The 9,349-nt window shown below is 37.6% G+C and overlaps 1 long non-coding RNA gene across 1 annotated transcript; it reads right to left on the reverse strand.

Moving 5' to 3' along the window:
• Window positions 1–1,183: 1,183 nt before the first annotated feature.
• Window positions 1,184–4,817, reverse strand: LOC123494351 (uncharacterized). The gene is made up of 3 exons (XR_006665272.2): window positions 4,275–4,817; window positions 2,636–2,683; window positions 1,184–1,559 (listed from the first exon to the last, which is right to left on the reverse strand). It is a non-coding gene; the product is annotated as an uncharacterized lncRNA (long non-coding RNA).
• Between the last annotated feature and the right edge of the window lie 4,532 nt (window positions 4,818–9,349).

The raw sequence follows: 9,349 nt of genomic DNA on the forward strand, positions 1-9,349 counted from the left end.
TATTATGAATTTTAAGCAACTTGATCATGAACATGTTGCACAAGCTTGGGAGAGGATGAAATTAATGATACGTAATTGCCCTACACATGGTTTGAATTTATGAATGATTATACAAAAAATTTATGCCGGATTGAATTTTGCTTCTAGAAATCTTTTAGATTCGGCCGCGGGAGGCAATTTTATGGAAATCACTTTAGGAGCAGCTACTAAACTCCTAGATAATATCTATTTATATATAAAAAGTACTTTACGGGCTAAGCAGAAAAAAGAAAATTAGTCTAGAAATTACCACAAAAATTAGAAACATCTAACCGTTAAATTAATCGTCAAAAAATATATGGCCATCAAATTATATTTAACTTTAAAATTACCCACCATTGCCATTATATTGTAATTGTAATGGGAAAAAATTTCCCTCACGTCTTCCTTTTTTTCCTTTAACATATCTTTACCCTATCGATCCTCACCCACGCCGCCGCCGTACGTATGCCCCCGATGCAGTCGGTCAGTCGACCTCCTACGATTGAGTACATCCTCGTCCAGTCAAGATCCTCCGATCCGGTGCATGCACGTCGACGGCCTTTCGGTCTCAATTTTGCTGCCACAAGCACGCATGAGTCCACAGGCCTTTCATTCCATCATGCGGCTCTCCAAGATCGATTGAAGCCATGCAACTATCCAAGATTGATTGTAGTATTCACGTACAGATAGCTCTCCAAGGTTACTGCGTCATGGGGTGTCTACGTGTTGGGTAAGGTCCACAATTTATTTTCTTGTCCATCGTGCATGCAACTTAGCCTTGATTTATGAGATGCGCCCTAGAGGATTTGCATGCTTGGGTTGACCGCGGAGACCGGAAGATAGGGTCCAGGTGGCCACGGGAGATGACATACAACCAAGGTAGAAACACGTTCTAGGTTTGAACCTATGCTGAGGAACCCCAGCTTGCCTTGGCGCAATACCACACAACGATCCAGGCATACATCCTTCCGTCTCTTAGATCCAGGCTTCTAGGCATACATCCTCCTCCGCTCAGGTCAGCAATCCAGACTTCCAGCCCTACGTCCTTCCTCCTCTTTGAGGTCTTTTTTGACTCAAGAAAATAGGGCCGGTAGGCACATGCGCCCCTCCAACGTGGATCGCACAACAATATGCAACATGAGCAGCAGCCCAAGCCAAGATAGGTATGTTGATCACTTCTCCCAAACAACCCTACACTAATCATTTGCATGTAATTCTCTTTTGTTTTTGTTCCTAATACCATATATACTAATCTCACAATCAGTCTTACAGTCCATCACATATTCTTTACACCAACCTCACATTCAATCTCATGATCCCATAAAAAAACTCATGATAGGTTAGACTTGTACCCATCATAGGCAACGCTTCAGGTTTTTCACTTGTAGTTTTTGCAGATGATGTAGCTATCACTCCAAATTAATATACACCACCATGATGGATTTCCCTCAAAGAAGAAAAAGAACTCTCAAAAGCAAGTGCCCCAATATCCTCGATTGTGCCATCGGTCCATCAAGTGAGCCTCCAGTAAGTACCATCTGCATAAATCGTATAGAAATGACATAATTTATTTTTTTCTCAAAAGCAAGAACATAAACAACAGTACAACTTACGACTGCAATTCAAGGTATGACAACACAATCAAATAAGCTTTGTATTCATGTCCTAAGTTCCCCTTATGATTTTTCAGCGGTCATTGTACATCAACTTTGCATCCTTGATTGCAATCTAATCTTATTCTTAGAGTTCAATCTTTTCTCAATAGCAAGAACAAAAACAATAGTACAATCCACGTCTTCAATTCAAGGCGCAACAAAACAATCAAATAGCTTTAAGTTCAGATCAAGCTCTAAGTTCCTCGTGCAATTTTTTTGTCGTTATTTTACATGAACTTGCCATCCACAATTGCAATCTTATTCTTCACTAAATATATGCTTTTATGGACTTGCATGTAACTACAACAATATGATAAAATATACTCATAGTATGTATTTTTTCACATGAAGACTGGAATTTAATACCCACTGGCATTGGAAGTTGATCTCCTTTATTTCTACAACAAAGAAGAAAATTTGTAAGCTGGAAAAAATAAAAAAAATCATAAATTTTCAAAACCTTAAGGAGTACTCCGTGATGATTTTATAATATATATATATTCCTCTTTAATAATATATGCATTCTATTTATGTAGGAAGAAACAAAGAAAGTTAAAGGTCGGGCACATAGCAAAAATGTGAGAAACCTGCCAAGGTGGTTAAAAGCATCAAATGTACAATCCAAGAAGCTTATCCGTTACTAACAATGAATCTTCAAAAGGTGGTATAATAACAATCTCACAACTAAAATATATAATGCAACAATTCAAGTTAAGCACATGTGGGTTTGTGATTAAGATTGGACGGGAAAAATATTTGAAATTATTATCTTACTGATGTGAATCCAGTCAATAAACAATGGAAAGAGGTGGAAAAACTACATGCAATATATTGTACAAGTCCATGTTCGCTTTCACATCAACAGGAGGAAAGGTAGACACAGAAATAAACAATTTTTGTGGACCTTATGTATTTGTGAATGAACGGCCAAAAAGACCATAGAATAGGAACTCTACTACCTGAAGGTAAAGACAAACCACGCACAACGCAGTTATGCACCTATGACCCTACAAATGAGGTAAAAACTGGATTAACACGTCAGCATCAGAAGATACAAGGGAGTCAACAGAACGTCACATTGTCGAGGGCCTTAAAAATATGTTGGATAGAGATAATAGACTAGCAAAACAATCAGAATGGCAACCAAAGTTGCAGGCTTCATTGTGAATGATATGATAGGGAATAGAAAAGGATCGGATATCATTGTACAGTACAAAGACATTACACCAAGAAGAATATCAAAGAACCATTCATAATTCATGGCTATGCAGTATCCATTATTATTCCCCTACAGAGAATAACATATGAAATACACATTACATATTAAAAGAAGGTGCAAAATGCAAGATAAAGCATGGAACAATGTTGGAATACTGTGAGAGTCATATACAACACCATACTAACCAATCGAAACACTTCCTGGTGTGTGAAAAGCTTAAACTGCATTTCAATGTGGATGCCCTTGCATGCATTTTGCAGTACAAACTGGACTGGATCGAAAGACACCAAGGAAACCTAAGAACGGAATTATATGATGGCTTGCAAGAGGCAATAGAAAGAGGAGATACAAGGGATGAGCAAGTAGAAAAGAGAATACTACTTCCATGTGCCATACAGCTTCATAGATAGCCCAAGATACAAAGCAAAAAACTACCAAGATGCTATACCAATATGTTAGTGGGCTGGATACGTAGACCTATTTGTGACATTCATGTTCAACGCAGCTTGGCTGGAGATACACTCTATGCTACAGGAAGTAGGGCAAACTGCATAAGAAAAACCTGATATTGTTGACCGAGTGTTCCACATAAAGCTCAAGGAGTTCATGAGAGACATAAGAGAAAGGAGGTACTCAAAACACGTGCAAGTAATACCATGCTGACTTGATCACACCTCTTATTTTCTTTTCTATAGCAAATGAACTAACAACGAGGATGATGTGGTCAAGAACATAGTCAACACAAAAATATTCTAAAGTTGGGAACTAAAAAGACACTTACATATGCTACTAGCCTTTTCTAGATAATCATAAGTAGATGGAAAATTAGTACACTGCAAACTATCCTCAAAATAAAATTGAATTTTCTATGCTAACATGATATGGCAGAACAGATATGATCAGTACTCCCAAAAGTATTGCAAACATGCATGAACATTCGATGGAAATAGCTCAAAAATACTAATTGTCGACACTATATATTATCTAATAGTTCAAGCTTATTCTATTGTACAAGAGAATAGTGACAACATCCATGGATCATTGCAGTTCATATGTAAAATGCAATAGCACCTATTTTCATGTTCACTTATTAAAATTAATTCTATCTTTGGAAAATAGAAAAACTATAGATACTTACAAATGAACAAATTAATTTCTTAATTTGTTTGAATATGAACGGCGGCAGGGGGCCTAACAATTCAGATGCCAGTCCCAAGTCCGGAAAAAGTGTATGGAGGCAGAAATAGATTTACATATTTCACTAACAAGTCGTACCTTAACGTACATTATATTGCTTTAGCCATACACACGCAGGGAAAGGATAAGGCACAATAAAAAAATAAGAGTATGAGATAGGCAGGAAAGGAAGAAGGGGGGACCTGCAGGTGAAGAATGAGCCGACGACGTGAGGCTTCCATTGCCGAGGATGAAGATGACCTGCTGGGGCGCCTCGCTCCGGGACGCCGCCACGATGTGATGGAAAACAACGCCGCTAGCATCCTCACAATCGAGGTGGATTCAAGCTGGATGTGGGAGATGAGATCCACGCCCACGTCGCCTCCAAGGACGCCAACAACAGCGGCATTGTCAAGATCGACAAGCTCGCCTCCTCCATTGCGCAGCTTCTCATCGAGCCCTGCTAACCCTCCACCGCCATTGACCGGCCTGGCAGAACGAGGAGCCAAATCAGGCGCACGAGATGGCCACCTCGTGGCCGCGACAGTCAGCCGAGCTGCAGAGGTGCATGCAGGTGTGTACCAGCAAGGTCACGGCAAGGAATCAAGAAGGGAAACTGAGTTTGTGTTCATGGCTGGAACGAATCTTGTATAGATGGAATAGAAGGAGATGAAAAGGGGATCAGGCAAGAGAGCAGTGTGCGACGATGAGGCTTCCACCATAAAAAATGTGTACACGCCGTCTATAGTCTACACTTGCAAGATCCTCTTGGGCTTCCACCATAAAGAAAAATGTTTTTTCTACAAAAAACACAAAATTCCTATTAATCAGTGATTGCGTACAGTATTTTATACATCCCTAAAAATAGGTGGAGTTCACATACGTGCTGAGACTACTAAATTATAGTCTAATTTTCTATGCTGCAAAATGTTCTGAACAAATCAAAATATACAGTACATGATCATAAAGAAAACATATTGAACCGATAACAATCATTGATATTTGAAGTATGCACATGGAAGTACAATTTCATGTCAACTCGGTACAAACTATCAACACGATCCAACGGCCACATCCGGCAAACCCACGGGTTGGGGAGGTGTTCACAAAGAATTCGATGACAAAGTCTGCGCCCAATATTTCCCACAAATGAAAGAGAAATTATTCTCATTTAATCATGAAAAATACCAAACATATGCCTCCGGGTAAAATCATGTTTACAACCACCAATTGACGAACAGACGATAAAAATGACAAATGTTTATAAATGTCATCACACTTGGTTCCAAATCTCCTTTACACAAATAAAATAATATGATCTAACTGATAAACTTAATAAAATTCTAGCCCGCGCATCGAGCGGGCCACTTTGCTAGTTATGGTTAATTATTCTCAATGGCACACTGAAAGATCCACTAATAAGAAAGTGCATGCGATAGAAGAAGTTAATGTTTTGAGTGGAAAGATGGATGAACTTATGAAATTATTTGCTAATAAAAGTGTTTCTTCTGATCCTAATGATACGCCTTTGTCTACTTTGATTGAGAATAATAATGAATCTATGGATGTGAATTTTGTTGGTAGGAATAATTTTGGTAACAACGCGTATAGAGGAAACTTTAATCCTAGGCCGTATCCTAGTAATTCCTCTAATAATTATGGTAATTCCTAAAACAATTCTTATGGAAATTTTAATAAGATGCCTTCTGAATTTGAGACTAGTGTTAAAGAATTTATGAATTCGCAAAAGAATTTCAATGCTTTGCTTGAAGAAAAATTGCTTAAAGTTGATGAATTGGCTAGGAACGTTGATAGAATTTCTCTTGATGTTGATTCCTTGAAACTTAGATCTATTCCACCTAAGCATGATATCAATGAGTCCCTCAAAGCCATGAGAATTTCCATTGATGAGTGCAAAGAAAGAACCGCTAGGATGCGTGCTAAGAAAGATTGCTTTGTGAAATCGTGTTCTTCTAATTTTTATGAAAATAAAGACGAAGATCTAAAAGTTATTGATGTGTCGCCTATTAAATCTTTGTTTTGCAATATGAATCTTGATAATGATGGGACTGAATATGATCTACCTTTACCTAGAAGGCGTTCCAAAAATTCAGAGTTTTTAGATCTTGATGCAAAAATTGGTAAAAGTGGGATTGAAGAGATCAAAACCCTAGATATTAATGAACCCACTATTTTGGATTTCAAGGAATTTAATTATGATAATTGCTCTTTGATAGATTGTATTTCCTTGTTGCAATTCGTGCTAAATTCTCCACATGCTTATAGTCAAAATAAAGTTTTTACTAAACATATCATTGATGCTTTGATGCAATCTTATGAAGAAAAACTTGAGTTGGAAGTTTCTATCCCTACAAAACTTTATGATGAGTGGGAACCTACTATTAAAATTAAAATTAAAGATCATGAATGCTATGCTTTGTGTGATTTGGGTGCTAGTGTTTCTACGATTCCAAAGACTTTGTGTGATTTGCTAGGTTTTCGTGAATTTGATGATTGTTCTTTAAACTTGCACCTTGCGGATTCCACCATTAAGAAACCTATGGGAAGAATTAATGATGTTCTTATTGTTGCAAATAGGAATTATGTGCCCGTAGATTTTATTGTTCTTGATATAGATTGCAATCCTTCATGTCCTATTATTCTTGGTAGACCTTTCCTTAGAACGATTGGTGCAATTATTGATATGAAGGAAGGGAATATTAGATTCCAATTTCCGTTAATGAAAGGCATGGAACACTTCCCTAGAAAGAAAATAAAATTACCTTATGAATCTATTATGAGAGCCACTTATGGATTGCCTATCAAAGATGGCAATACCTAGATCTATCCTTGCTATTATGCCTAGCTAGGGGCGTTAAACGATAGCGCTTGTTGGGAGGCAACCCAAATTTATTTTTAGTTTTTTGCTTTTTGCTTCTGTTTAGGAATAAATATTTGATCTAGCCTCTGGTTAGATGTGTTTTTATGTTTTAATTAGTTTTTGTGCCAAGTTTAACCTATAGGATCTTCTTGGATGATAGTTATTTGATATTGCTGAAAATTCCAGAAACTTTCTGTTCACAAAAATAATTGTTAAAAATCACCAGATCGTGATAAAATATTGATTCAAATTGCTGATGATCAATAAACAAATTTTCTAGGGCGTCCTATTTTGGCTGAATTTTTGGAGTTCCAGAAGTTTGCGTTAGTTACAGATTACTACAGACTGTTCTGTTTTTGACAGATTCTGTTTTTTGTGTGTTGTTTGCTTATTTTGATGAATCTATGGCTAGTAAAATAGTTTATAAACCATAGAGAAGTTGGAATACAGTAGGTTTAACACCAATATAAATAAAGAATGAGTTCATTACAGTACCTTGAAGTGGTGTTTTGTTTTCTTTCGCTAACGGAGCTCACGAGATTTTCTGTTAAGTTTTGTGTTGTGAAGTTTTCAAGTTTTGGGTAAAAGATGTGATGGATTATGGAACAAGGAGTGGCAAGACCCTAAGATTGGGGATGCCCATGGCACCCCAAGATAATCTAAGCACACCTAAAAGCCAAAGCTTGGGGATGCCCCGGAAGGCATCCCCTCTTTCGTCCACTTCCATCGGTAACTTTAATTGGAGCTATATTTTTATTCACCACATGATATGTGTTTGGCTTGGAGCGTCTTGTATTATTTGAGTCTTTATTTTTTATTTTGCCACAATCATCCTTTCTGTACACACCTTTTGAGAGAGACACACATGATTCGGAAATTGTTAGAATACTCTATGTGCTTCACTTATATCTTTTCAGTTATATAGTTTTTGCTCTAGTGCTTCACTTATATCTTTTAGAGCACGGTGGTGGATTTGTTTTATAGAAACTATTGATCTCTCATGCTTCACTTATATTATTTTGAGAGTCTTAAAACAGCATGGCAATTTGCTTTAATTATAATATCATGACAGATTTGATGCTTGATAATTGTTTTGAGATATAAAGGTGGCAATATCATAGTTGTGGTAGTTGAGTAATTGTGGAATTGAAAAATACTTGTGTTGGAGTTTTTGATTCCCGTAGCATGCACGTATGGTGAACCGTTATGTAACGAAGTCGGAGCATGAGCTATTTATTGATTGTCATCCTTTGTGTGGAGGTCGCGATCGCGCGATGGTTAACTCCTACCAACCCTTCCCCTAGGAGCATGCGTAGTAGTACTTTGCTTCGAGGCCTAATAAATTTTTGCAATAAGTATATGAGTTCTTTATGACTAATGTGAGTCCATGGATTATACGCACACTTACCTTTCCGCAATTTTCTAGCCTCTTCGGTACCGTGCATTGCCCTTTCTCACCTTGAGAATTGGTGCAAACTTCGCCGGTGCATCCAAACCCCGTGATATGATACGCTCTATCACACATAAACCTCGTTATATCTTCCTCAAAACAACCACCATACCTACCTATTATGGCATTTCCATAGCCATTCCGAAATATATTGCCATGCAACTTTCCACCGTTTCATTTATCATGACACGCTCCATCATTGTCATATTGCTTTGCATGATCATGTAGTTGACATTGTATTTGTGGCAAAGCCACGATTCATAATTCTTTCATACATGTCACTCTTGATTCATTGCATATCCCGGTACACCGCCGGAGGCATCCACATAGAGTCATATTTTGTTCTAAGTATTGAGTTGTAATTCATGAGTTGTAAGTAAATAAAAGTGTGATGATCATCATTATTAGAGCATTGTTCCAAGTGAGGAAATGATGATGGAGACTATGATTCCCCCACAAGACGGGATGAGACTCCGGACTAAATAATAAAAAAAAAGAGGCCATAAAAAAAAGAGAAAATGCCCAAATAAAAAAATGAGAGAAAAAGAGAGAAGGGACAATGTTACTATCCTTTTACCACACTTGTGCTTCAAAGTAGCACCGTGATCTTCATGATAGAGAGTCTCTCATTTTGTCACTTTCATATACTAGTGGGAAATTTCATTATAGAACTTGGCTTGTATATTCCAATGATGGGCTTCCTCAAATGCCCGAGGTCTTCGTGAGCAAGCAAGTTGGATGCACACCCACTTAGTTTCTTTTGTTTGAGCTTTCATACACTTATAGCTCTAAGTGCATCCGTTGCATGGCAATCCGTACTCCTTGCATTGACATCAATTGATGGGCATCTCCATAGCCCGTTGATTAGCCTCGTTGATGTGAGACTTTCTCCTTTTTTGTCTTCCCACATAACCCCTATCATTATACCTTATTCCACCATAGTGCTA

Source organism: Aegilops tauschii, chromosome 6 (assembly GCF_002575655.3).
Source record: "Aegilops tauschii subsp. strangulata cultivar AL8/78 chromosome 6, Aet v6.0, whole genome shotgun sequence".
Classification (NCBI taxonomy): Eukaryota; Viridiplantae; Streptophyta; class Magnoliopsida; order Poales; family Poaceae; genus Aegilops; species Aegilops tauschii.